The 12,603-nt window shown below is 44.0% G+C and overlaps 1 protein-coding gene across 4 annotated transcripts in view; it reads right to left on the reverse strand.

Annotated features, from left to right (window-relative positions):
• The window catches only part of LYST (lysosomal trafficking regulator), a 169,026-nt gene that overhangs the window by 139,544 nt on the left and 16,879 nt on the right, over positions 1–12,603 (reverse strand). Inside the window, exon 1 of one of the 4 annotated variants that reach the window (XM_043544336.1) lies at positions 4,906–4,954. The exons of the other annotated variants lie outside the window; for them this stretch is intronic. The gene's annotated coding sequence lies outside the window, so the exon portion shown is untranslated. Of the gene's footprint in view, positions 1–4,905; positions 4,955–12,603 lie in introns of those variants that run through there. 4 annotated transcript variants of the gene reach the window in all.

Below are 12,603 nucleotides of genomic sequence, written 5' to 3' on the forward strand. Positions count from 1 at the left end.
TATCCAGCTTCTCATCCACTGTAATCCCCAGGTCCTTTTCTGCAGAACTGCCACTTAACCAGTTGGTCCCCAGCCTGTAGCAGTGCATGGGATTCTTCCATCCTAAGTGCAGGACTCTGCACTTGTCCTTGTTGAACCTCAGATTTCTTTTGGCCCGATCCTCCAATTTGTCTAGGTCACTCTGGACCCTATCCCTACCCTCCAGAGTATCTACCTCTCCCCCCAGCTTAGTGTCATCCACAAACTTGCTGAGGGTGTAATCTATCCCATCATCCAGATCATTAATGAAGATGCTGATCAGAAACAGCCCCAGGACCGACCCGTGGGGCACGCCGCTTGATACCAGTTACCAACTAGACATCAAGCCATTGATCACTACCCTTTGAGCCTGACAATCTAGCCAGCTTTCTATCCACCTTATAGTCCATTCATCCAATCCATACTACTTTAACTTGCTGGCAAGAACACTGTGGGAGACCGTATCAAAAGCTTTGCTAAAGTCAAGATATATCACGTCCATTGCTTTCCCCATATACACAGAGCCAGTTATTTCAGCATAAAAAGGAATCAGGTTGGTCAGGCATGACTTGCCCTTTGTGACTCCATGTTGACTGTTCCTGATCACCTTCCTCTCCTCTAAGTGCTTCAAAATGTATTCCTTGAGGACCTGCTCCATGATTTTTCCAGGGACTGGGGTGAGGCTGACCAGTCTGTAGTTCCCCAGATTCTCCTCCTTCCTTTTTTTTTTTTTTTAAAAAAAAGATGAACACAATATTTGCCTTTTTCCAATCATCTGGGACCTCCCCCAATTGCCACAAGTTTTCAAAGATAATGGCCAGTGGCTCTGCCATCACATCAGCCAACTCCCTCAGCACACTTGGATGCATTAGTTCTGTCCCATGGACTTGTGCATGTCTAGCTTTTCTAAGTAGTCCTTGTCATAAATATAAAGGGAAGGGTAAACCCCTGTAAAATCCCTCCTGGCCAGAGGAAATCTCCTCTCACCTGTAAAGGGTTAAGAAGCTAAAGGTAACCTCGCTGGCACCTGACCAAAATGACCAATGAGGAGACAAGATAATTTCAAAAGCTGGGAGGAGGGAGAGAAACAAAGGGTATGTGTGTCTGTCTATATTTTGTCTTTGCCGGGGATAGACCAGGAATGAAGCCTTAGAACTTTTAGTAAGTAATCTAGCTAGGTACGTGTTAGATTATGATTTCTTTAAATGGCTGAGAAAAGAATTGTGCTGAATAGAATAACTATTTCTGTCTGTGTATCTTTTTTGTAACTTAAGGTTTTGCCTAGAGGGGTTCTCTATGTTTTGAATCTAATTACCCTGTAAAGTATTTACCATCCTGATTTTACAGGGGAGATTTTTTTTTATTTCTATTTACTTCTATTTCTATTAAAAGTCTTCTTGTAAGAAAACTGAATGCTTTTTCATTGTTCTCAGATCCAAGGGTTTGGGTCTGTGGTCACCTATGCAAATTGGTGAGGCTTTTTATCCAACATTTCCCTGGAAAGGGGGGGTGCAAGTGTTGGGAGGATTGTTCATTGTTCTTAAGATCCAAGGGTCTGGGTCTGTAGTCACCTAGGCAAATTGGTGAGGCTTTTTACCAAACCTTGTCCAGGAAGTGGGGTGCAAGGTTTTGGGAAGTATTTTGGGGGGAAAGACGTGTCCAAACAGCTCTTCCCCAGTAACCAGTATTTGTTTGGTGGTGGTAGCGGCCAATCCAAGGACAAAGGGTGGAATATTTTGTACCTTGGGGAAGTTTTGACCTAAGCTGGTAAAGATAAGCTTAGGAGGTTTTTTTCATGCAGGTCCCCACATCTGTACCCTAGAGTTCAGAGTGGGGGAGGAACCTTGACAGTCCTTAACCTGTTTTTTCACCACTGAGGGCTGCTCACCTCCTCGCCATACTGTGCTGCCCAGTGCAGCAGTCTGGGAGCGGACCTTGTCTGTGAAGACCAAGGCAAAAAAAGTATTGAGTACTTCAGCTTTACCTTCATCATCTGTCACTAGGTTGCCTCCCCCATTCAGTAAGGGTCCCACACTTTCCCTGACCTTCTTGTTGCTAACATACCTGTAGAAACCCTTGTTAGCTGCAACTTCAATTGTGCTTTGGCCTTCCTGATTACACCCCTGCATGCTCGAACAATATTTTTATACTCCGCCCTAGTCATTTGTCCAAGTTTCCACTTCTTGTAAGCTTCCTTTTTGTGTTTAAGCTCACCGAAGATTTTTCTGTTAAGCCAAGTTGGTTGCCTGCCATATTTGCTATTCTTTCTGCACATTGGGATGGTTTGTTCCTGTGCCCTCAATAAGGCTTCTTTAAAATACAACCAGCTCTCCTGGACTCCTTTCCCCCTCATATTAGCCTCACAGGGGACCCTGCCCATCAGTTCCCTGAGGGAGTCAAAGTCTGCTTTTCTAAAGTCCAGGGTCTGTATTCCGCAGCTCTCTTACTTCTTACATACTACTTGTACATCATTTAACAACGATATTGAGGACCATTGTGACATTCTTTCATTGAACAGAATATACATATCAATCAGAAGATTCCTGTAACCCCTCTGCACACCTGTGTCAGTTCTCATTAAAGAGGTTTTTGGGTCACTTCTTCCAAAGGAGGTTGTGGAATTCACCTCATTGGAGGCTTTTAAGAACAAGTTGGACAACACACTTGTTATGGATGGCATTGGTTTAATTAGTCCTGCCTCAGCCCTGGGGACAGGACTTGATTACCTCTTTAGTTCCCTTCCAGCCCTACACTTACATGAACCTATGATCCTAGGATATAATGGTTTTTAAACCAGACTAATTTTAAATGAATATTTGCACGATTCTTAGAATTAGCAAGTATTCACATTTTTGTAACATTGTGTTTAAACCAGTTTTAAAGTTAGTTGCCATTAAAAAGCTAACAAACATATCACAATGGGTCCTCTATCAACCTTTTGGACTGAATGCAAAGGAAGGATTGTAAAAGTTTCGAAGAAGAGCTGAATAGGCAGAAAAAGTGGGATGGGGAGGAAGAGACCCTACCTGCAGGTATATATCAAAGGTTTGCTCTACGTTGGGAAGGTAAAGACGACACCCTGGCACCGTTCACTGAGAAAGCAAAAGGACAGCACTTTTGCTTCATAAAAAAGGGGTCTTAACCAGGCTTGGTTGAAAAACACTGCAGAGGACTTTAAGCAGAAGGTTAACCTGTTAAGTTTAGTCTCTGGAAGCATATTATGATTTTTTTTTTTTTTTATATGTAACCACTTGTTACCAATACTCTTACTCATTATTACTTGCATCTCTACTCTTTGATAATAAAAACTTATTCTTGTTTTCATTATAAATAAATCTAAGTGCTCTGGTGTTGAAGTGCTGGTCCTGAGTTGAATCTTACAAGCGGATGTGTACTGATCCTTTGGGAGCGTTCAGTGAATAAGGGGTTGGACACTGCAGGAAATGCTCCAAGTATTCGGGGATTCATATGTGTGCCTGTCATTACCTGTCCAGAGACAGCGAGGTCTGAGAAGGCCTGAAAAGTAGCACTTGTGCTGCAAGAGGCTGTTGGTTTCAAGGAGCTGATCCATAGCAGGAACGGACAAGAATATTTCATGCTAAGGGCAGGTAGCAGAGAGGTGCCTCACAACCCTGCGACGCGTCACAAAAGCCTATTCCAGAGTTTAAATATTTTTCTAGTTAGAAGATAGACTCTGAGCCAGTGACAGTTAAGCAACCTAAAAGCAACCTTTAAATGACATTCGAAAAATACTGAAATGGTAAACCTTTTATCATTTTTATTGCTTTCTTCTGGACTCTCTGCAATTTGTCTATCTTTCCTAAAGTGGCACCCAAAATTGGCCACAGTACTCCAGCTGAGACCTCACCAATGCAGAGTAGAGAAGGACAGCTACCTCCCATGCCTTACATGTATTAACAGGAGTGTCATACCTCAGAATGATATTTTCGCATCCCATTATTGGCTCATATTTAATTTGTGATACATTATAATCCCCCGCTCCTTTTCAGCAGTATTAGTTCCTAGCCAGTTATTCCCCATTTTGTAGTTGTGCATTTGATTCTTCCTTTCTAAGTCCAGTGCTTTGCGCTTGTCTTTATTGAATTTCATCTTGTTGATTTCAGACTAGTTTTTCAATTTGTCAGGATCTCTCTGAATTCTAATCCTGTCTGCCAAAGTGCTAACAAGTCCTCCCACCTTGATGTCATTAGTAAATTTTACAAGCACACTCCATTATCCAAGGCATTAACGGAAGTACTGACTAACGGAACCAGGACTGAATGCTGTGGAACCCCACTAGATACATCCTCCCAGTTTGACAGCAAACCATTCATAACTGCTGTCAAGGTTCCTTCCCCACTCTGAACTCTAGGGTACAGATGTGGGGACCTGCATGAAAGACCGCCTAAACTTATTCTTACCAGCTTAGGTTAAATGCTGCCACCACCAAAGTGTTACACAAAGAACAGGGGAAGTGCCCACTTGGAAACGTCTCCCCCACAAAATCCCCCCCCCCCTAAAGCACTACATCCCCTTTCCTGGGGAAGGCTTGATAAAAATCCTCACCAATTTGCATAGGTGAACACAGACCCAAACCCTTGGATCTTAAGGGCAATGAAAAAAGTGATCAGGTTCTTAAAAGAAGAATTTTAAATTAAAGAAAAAGGAAAAGAATCACCTCTGTAAAATCAGGATGGTAGATACCTTACAGGGTAATCAGATTCAAAACATAGAGAATCCCTCTAAGCAAAACCTTAAGTTACAAAAAGACACAAACAGGAATATACATTCCATTCAGCACAACTTATTTTATCAGCCATTTAAACAAAACAGAATCTAACGCATATCTAAGTAGATTGCTTACTAACTCTTTACAGGAGTTCTGACCTGCGTTCCTGCTCTGTTCCTGGCAAAAGCATCCCACGGACAGAGAGAACCCTTTGTCCCCCCGCCCCCCAGATTTGAAAGTATCTTGTCTCCTCATTGGTCATTTTGGTCAGGTGCCAGCGAGGTTATCTTAGCTTCTTAACCCTTTACAGGTGAAAGGGTTTTTCCTCTGGCCAGGAGGGATTTAAAGGTGTTTACCCTTCCCGTTATATTTATGACAACTGCTCTTTGAGTACAGTTTTTTAAACCTTGTGCACACTAGCCTACATTTCCCTAGTTTGCTTTGAGAATGTCATGTGGGGCTGTGTCTCCAAAAAAAAAAAAATGGTAATTAATTATGAGGAAAAGTAAAATTCAGTGGAAGAATTAGTCGGGAAAGTCCACCATCTCCAGTAACTTGCTGAGAAAGAGGATGAAGACTGGACAGCAGTTAATAGTTCTTTTAGAAGCAGGTGGGACATTAAAAAGTTAATTGATTCTTTGCCTCTCTGAAGCAGCCATGATTTCCCTGCCCAGCCAAAAATCATCCAAATTGCTGGCAGACTCAGCCTGACCTCTTGGATAGGGGTGGCAATGAATCCAACTCCTGCCTGACACTCACTAGGAAAACCATCTACATCTCTTTGTGTGCTCACAAGGACTGCCCTCTTCTCCCACCCACTCCCCCACGCAAAGTAAAGAATGATGGGAGTTGGGACATCACAATAAAGCAAACTAGACTAACCTAGCTCCATATTCTTTGAAGCAGTCCTGCTGTTTTTCCCCAGTATTTGGGCATCTGAAGACTGCCAACAACAAGACTTGACATTGTTAAAACATGTAGCTCGATCTACAATGGGATGGGAAACAGAGGGAATTAGGCTAACACTAAAACAGCTTATTAGAAAGAATTTCAAAAAATATGAAGAGAAGTCATTCAGAGATAGTATCACGTATTGTAGTACAGGTAAAGTTAATATAGCGGGTATATGAGCTCTCAAGATGACTTCTCAACAAGTAAGAACATGAAATTTCCTGACATATCGTGGCAGAGCTCCGACCTTGTCCCTGTGGGTCCTGCGCTTCCAGGCGGTTTATGCTAGCCTCAGAGGCTCACTGCGACCGTCCACATAGCCCTTCTCTATAGGGCCAGGGTTACAGTCTACTGATCCCTCTCCATCATAAGCCAGCAATGAGGTTGGTGAGAAAACTCCTACAGTCCCTGTTGTCCCTACGGGCTTATTCCAAAACAGTTTAGCCTCCTATCCTGACAGGGGCCTGTCTTCCCCTCCCAGGAGGTGTTTCTGTAGTGGTGGGTTGGGGGGGAACCTGGGCCCGCCCTCTACTCCAGGTTCCGTCCCAGGGACCTAATGGCAGCAGCTGTTGGCAGTCGACCTTTCACTGCCAGAGTTGCTACACTTCCCTGGGCCACTTCCCCACAGCTCTCCCACTTCTCTCTCAATGCCTTCTTCATCCTTACCTTAGTGCTCCCTTTCCAGTAGCTTGAAGGTGTCTTCATTACCCAGCCCTTCAGCTGCAATTCCTCTCCCTTGGTTCCCCTCAGCCTGACCGGAGTGAGTCCTTTTAGAGTATCAGAGGGGTTTTAATTAGAGTCAGGTGTTCTCCTTAACCTAATGGCTTCAACTGACACTTTGCAGGCTAATTTCCACCCTAGCCTGGAGCAGCTCCTGCTCTGGTCAGTCAGGGAACAGAAAACTGCTTATCCAGTGGCCAGTACATCTGCCTTCTACTACTCTGCTGTACCCAACTGGCCTGGGTCTATCACAATATGTACAGTCTTATAGGGTTTAATATAGAATAAGTTTATCTAAAATGTGCACTTAAAAGTATCCTAGCATGAACAATTGGAGCCGAACCAAACAAGCCATGAGACAAAAATAAAGTGGTTAATTTTTGTCTAAAATGAGACTACAGGTATATCTCTCTCTCTCTCTCTCACACACACCCCTCTTCTAGCTGTGTCAAAACTAGATTTTTATTATTAAGCAGATCTGCTAAGCAATTGATTTGCCAATCAATATTACTATTTGATCATTGGATGTATTTGTGAAAGTCTCCTCAAAGATGAATGGTTCTGCAAGAGTTTTACCATATTTTAAGAAAGTGACTTTGCATTTAAAAAGTGATTTAGATTTATAAAGATATTCTGAAATAATCCACTCTGGAATTTCTTATGGCGTTTCAAAAAAGTATATCGCATGGGACGTCATCGGACTAATCAAAACACGTAGTCAATTTTCCTTTCCCAAAAAGGCTTGCTCAGTTTGGAGGAATTTTTTTTTGATTGCCAATCAAGTGCTTCAATTCAAGGAACAAAAAAACAAAAACACATGGTGTACAAGTCAAGGACCAGACTATGCTTTTCTCAGGCACTCAAATCCCTATTGCAGTCAGTCAATTGGAGATTTAGATGTGCAAGAAATGCAAAAAAAATTAAATAAAAAAAAATCAACCCGTTTATGTTGCACAATTCTTTTACACTGAATCATAAAGAGCTCCAATGCAGTGAGCTGTAGCTCATGAAAGCTTATGTTCAAATAAATTTGTTAGTCTCTAAGGTGCCACAAGTACTCCTTTTCTTTTTGCGGATACAGACTAACACGGCTGCTACTCTGAAACCTGTCATAAAGAGCTCAGTTATACAAGACCCGAGTTGTGTCTCCAGGTCCTTCAGTATTTGGGCTTGGTGTGCTCTCTCAATTTTTAATTGGCAAGAGGAAAGGTGATAATGACCTAGATCCCCTTCCTTCACCTGTTTTCACTAGTTTATTGCCAGTGGGTACATCTGCACTGCGATAAAAAACCCACAGCATGGCTGCAACTGACCCAAGTCAACTGACTCAGGCTTGGCTGCAGGGCTATAAAACTGAAATGTACATGTTCAGACTTATTGGGCTGGAGCCTGGGCTCTGAGATTCAAGGAAGGGGGAAGGTCTCAGAGGCTGGGCTCCAGGTCCTACCTACACTGCAATTTTATAGTCCTGCCGCCCAAGTCAGCTGATCTGGGCTTTGAGACTCTATGCTGCACGTTTTTTTAAATCGCAGCGTAGACATACCCAATGACTTCATTGATATTACTCCTGATTTTCCACTGAGAGAGAAAAATCAGTCTAAGTCCTGAAAGATTATACTAATAAACAATGCCTTCAGATTTTCCAGTATTCTTACAATATTGAATTCTGAATAATCAAGAATGATTTTCCAAATCTTCCATTTTGTCCTTATTTTATTAAGTATACTAGCCATTTTAAGAGGACGTTTAAAGGAAGACAATTAAGCCTTCTATACTTATGGTTCCTTTTTCCAATCCTGAACAAATCTAATTTAATGTACAGTAATTTAACCTAATTAGTCAGTTCTTGCATTACACAGACATAACTTGATTTAATATTACTTATTCCTTCAAGAAGATTCTTCAGCAGTTCTCTCATTACTGCTGAGATGGGAATTGATAGAGTTAATCTCCTGTCCAGTTAAACAGAGGTTTGCCCGAGACAGAAATTCAAAATTTGTGGAATGCAGCTACTTTATGCATACTTGTTTGTTTTGCCCAGTCTCTTCAAAATTCAAACTTTGCATTTTTGGATACATCATAAAACCCAATTGAGAGAAAAGAAAGAACATACATACTTTGTGTGTGTGTGTGTATATATAAAATATATGTATACACACCCACACCCACCCCAGTAGGCAACCTATAGCACGTGTGCCAAAGGCAGTACGCGAACTGATTTTCAGTGGCACTCTCACTGCCCAGGTCCTGGGCACTGGTCCGGGGGGCTCTGCATTTTAATTTAATTTTAAATGAAGCTTCTTAAACATTTTAAAAACCTTATTTACTTTACATACAACAATAGTTTAGTTATATATTATAGTCTTATAGAAAGAGACCTTCTAAAAATGTTAAAATGTATTACTGGCATGCAAAACATTAAATTAGAGTAAATAAATGAAGACTCGACACACCCACTTCTGAAAGGTTGCCAACCCCTGATATACAGGATTACTTTAAGCACCTAATAAAACTATGCCTATATTTTAAAGATACAAACAAATCTTTAGCAGGAGTGCACCAAGATGACTACAGATCTTCCTTTGAACATTGTAGATGCGTTTTATATTTTTAAGCAGCATCAGTGTTAGGGAAGATGCAAAATAAAAGCAAAACATGGCCTGAAGAGCTTAAAAAGCTAAAAAACAGGGACCAAGACACAAAGTGTTATTATGGGTATTTAAAAGAAGTTTAAAAGTTATTTTTGTACTTAGTGTCTTCAATGTAGCAGTAGCATGGAAAGAGAATATTCAGGGCTTGAAAAAACCACTCTCCCATGGCATTCTGAAAAAACTTACCCTGGTATGTAATTCTTTTTCCAAAGAAAGTAAGCTTTCATTTAGCAAATGCAATGTTCTAGTACTGACGGTTGAAAGGAAAATGCTTTTGAATGTAAACTGATACAGTGCTACCTTCCTGACTCTGCAGAAATAGCTTCAGAGCCTCTGATGTTTGTAGATTTGCTGAAAGACAGCAGCATTAAAGTAACACAACTGCACCAGTTTCATCGCTAGAACGCGCATCTATATAACGCAAATTCGGATATAACACGGTCACAGGCATGGATCCCAAATTTAAGTACAGTACAATTTTTTTTTTTTTTTTTTTTAGTATAGACACGATAAATCGACCACTGAGCACTCTGTTGACTATAGTACACCACCAGAATGAGGAACGCAAGTGCAGTTGATGGGAGAGAGTCAGCTATTCACATAGCTGAAGTTGCATATCTTAGATTGACCCCGCACGGTAGTGTAGACAAGCCCTAAGATGATTGCTGTAGGCCTAGAATGCCGTGGAAGAAGAGGAGGAAGATGAAGTGGATGTCGTTCCAACGTCAACTGTGACCGTAGCCAGCTTAGAGACTGCTTTGAGATGGTTTGAGACGCAAGATGTTGAGCCTATAAAAGTTATGCAGCTATGTAGTCTTTTGCAGTTTGCTAAGCAGAAACAGCAAGAAGCAAAAGCAACTCACCGACTTTAAGAAAAAGTAGACTAGTTTATTGTAATGTCTACTTTAAATTTCTAACAAAGCAACACTTTTTTTTCCTCATTTATTGTTTCCCTCAAGTAGGAGTTTATTTTCTAAGGTTTTCTATACTTTATGGATGTGACATTTACTGTCTACAGTAATTTCATTTTAACGCGGTCCCCGCTATAACGTGGTACTTGGCATGGATCCCAAATCCCACGTTCTAGTGAGGGTCTGGTGTATTCTGAGTTCTGCAATCAGCAGTGTAATTGTCAAGAATCATGTCAGCTGCATACAACCGCTGCTTGGGAAAGCTCAAAGGGCTTGTCGTCAGTGCAAAGTTAACTTGAGCATTGCTCCTACGTAGACACTATGGCCTGGTCTACTCCACAAAACTTAGGTCAACATAAGCCATGTTAAGTCGATTAATGTATGTGTCTGTCTACACAACCAAGTCTCTTCCACTGACCTAAGTGGCCTGTACAGTTAACTTCTGTACTCCACCTCCGCGAGAGGCATAGTGCTGGATTCGACATCCATGGATTGACATGGGGATAGTGTAGACAGGTGGTTCTTAACCAGGGGGTCCACAGCCCCCTAGGGTTCTGCGAGCCCTTTCAGGGGGACCTTGGGGTCCCAGGGCTGAAATCTGGTGCCCCAACCCCAGCACGTCCTGCGGGGCTGAAGCTGGGAGCAGCATGGGGCTGAAGCCAGCAGGGCCCCCCTCAAGCCAGGAGCAGTATGGGGCTGAAGCTGGAAGGGGCTCCAGCAGGCCCCCCCGCAGCTGCACAGGACTGAAATCCCGAGCCACAGTGATTCCCATGGGCAGAGTTGGGGGGCACAGGGCCCCCAAACTGCAGTGCCTTACCCACAGTGGGGCAGTCTCCACCCCTCCCCCAGAGCCCCTTCAGGCTCAGGCCTCTGGCCAGGCTGTATGTGACAGGCCAGATCCAGGCAACTCTGGCTGGTGGTGCCATGGAGCAGGCAGCTGGGGCATTCCCCTGTCTGCTGCTGCTGGTGCCTGAGGCTGCAGCTGCTCCTCACCTCCCAGCCCTCTTTGACCACCCCTGCAGGGGGAGCCCCCTCAGGGAGTGGCCCCTAGCTATCTTTTTTCCTGCACCCTGAGCTATCCCCCCTGCCCGCACTCAGCTCCTAACTACCCCCTCCCTGTACCCTGAGCTACTCCCCTGCCCACACAGCCCCTAGCTACCCAGTCTGCACCCTGAGCGGTTTTCAAACATTTTGAGCTGAGTCCCTCCTTTGAGTTATATCTTTTGGTTGCATCCCTCCACACCCCAGTCAGGCTGGGTGGCCTGATGAGGTGAGTCAGGGGGTGGAGGTGGCGCTCCCTCCCTGGATCTCACTGTGCAGAGCTGGCCCGAGCCCCACCAGCCCTTGCCCCCTCAAAATAGAAGTCAAGCTATGCCTATGCCCAAGGGTCCCCGCCATGACCCGGAGCCCCATGTCCCACTTACCCACATTGCACCCTGGAGTTTTTATAGCACGTTGAGGGTGGCCTCAGCAAGAAAAAGGTTGAGAACCTCTGGTGTAGACACTGCGTTGTGTAATTCAAATGAACTGGCCTCCAGGAGGTGTCCCACAGGGCTCCACTGTCACTGCTCTGGAGAGCACTTTCAGCTCCACTACAAGTCAGCCAGGTACGCAGGAAACAGCTGCTCCCCTGTTAAAGCCCTGGGAACTTTTGAATTTTCATTTCCTGTTTGATCACAGCGGAGAGCTCGCCAGCACAGCGGATCACTGAAACTCAAGGCTGCAAACGCACTCCAGCCTGGAGTACACAAGAGGTGATGGATCTTATTGCTGTATGAGGAGAAGAATCTGTGCAGACAGAGCTCTGATCCAGCGGAAGAAACACTGACATCTATGCCAAGATCACGCAGGGCATGGGGGAGAAGGCTACGCCAGGGACATGCAGCAGTGCCACATGAAAATAAAGGAGCTTCGGCAAGTGTACCAGAAGACAAGGGAGGTGAACAGTCGTTCTGGTTATGCCCCACAGATATGCCGCTTTTATGATGAGCTGCATGCGATTCTCGGCAATGACCCCCCCACCACCCCAAAACGCTCCGTGGATACCTCCCAGGAGCCCTGGGTGACCTCGAGCAACAACGAGGAGGACATTGTTGACAAGGAGGAGAAGAATGTGAGGCAGGCAAGCAGAGGATCTATTCTCCTCAACAGCCAAGAACTGTTTTTAACCCAGGAGCTAATCCCTTCACAGGACCAGTTGGCAGCAGATCATGATGCCGGGGAAGACAACTCCGGTGAGTACACATTGCCAATCAAACTGTAGGGGTTACATGCTATTATTTTTTATGCTTAATCTGAACAAAAAAAAGTAGGTGCAGTGGGTTTTGGTGGCCACTCCAGCTACGCAGAGGGTGCTGGCCAAAAAAATACTGTTCATGTGCACGGGGATGGCCCAGGAACCCTCCAGGGAGACCTCTACGAAGCTTACATGGAGGTACTCTGCAATCCTTTGCGGAAGGTTTCTGAGACGGGCTGCCTTATTTCATCCACCACAGTAGGACATTTTTCCGCACCACTACAGTATTAACTCTTCCGGCACCATTGCAGCACACAGCAGAAGGACCAGGTCTGTACCCAGACACTTGCAGCATCTGCTCCCTTGCCACCTCTGTTACCCTCAGGA

This window comes from Chelonia mydas, chromosome 3 (assembly GCF_015237465.2).
Source record: "Chelonia mydas isolate rCheMyd1 chromosome 3, rCheMyd1.pri.v2, whole genome shotgun sequence".
Lineage (NCBI taxonomy): Eukaryota > Metazoa > Chordata > Testudines > Cheloniidae > Chelonia > Chelonia mydas.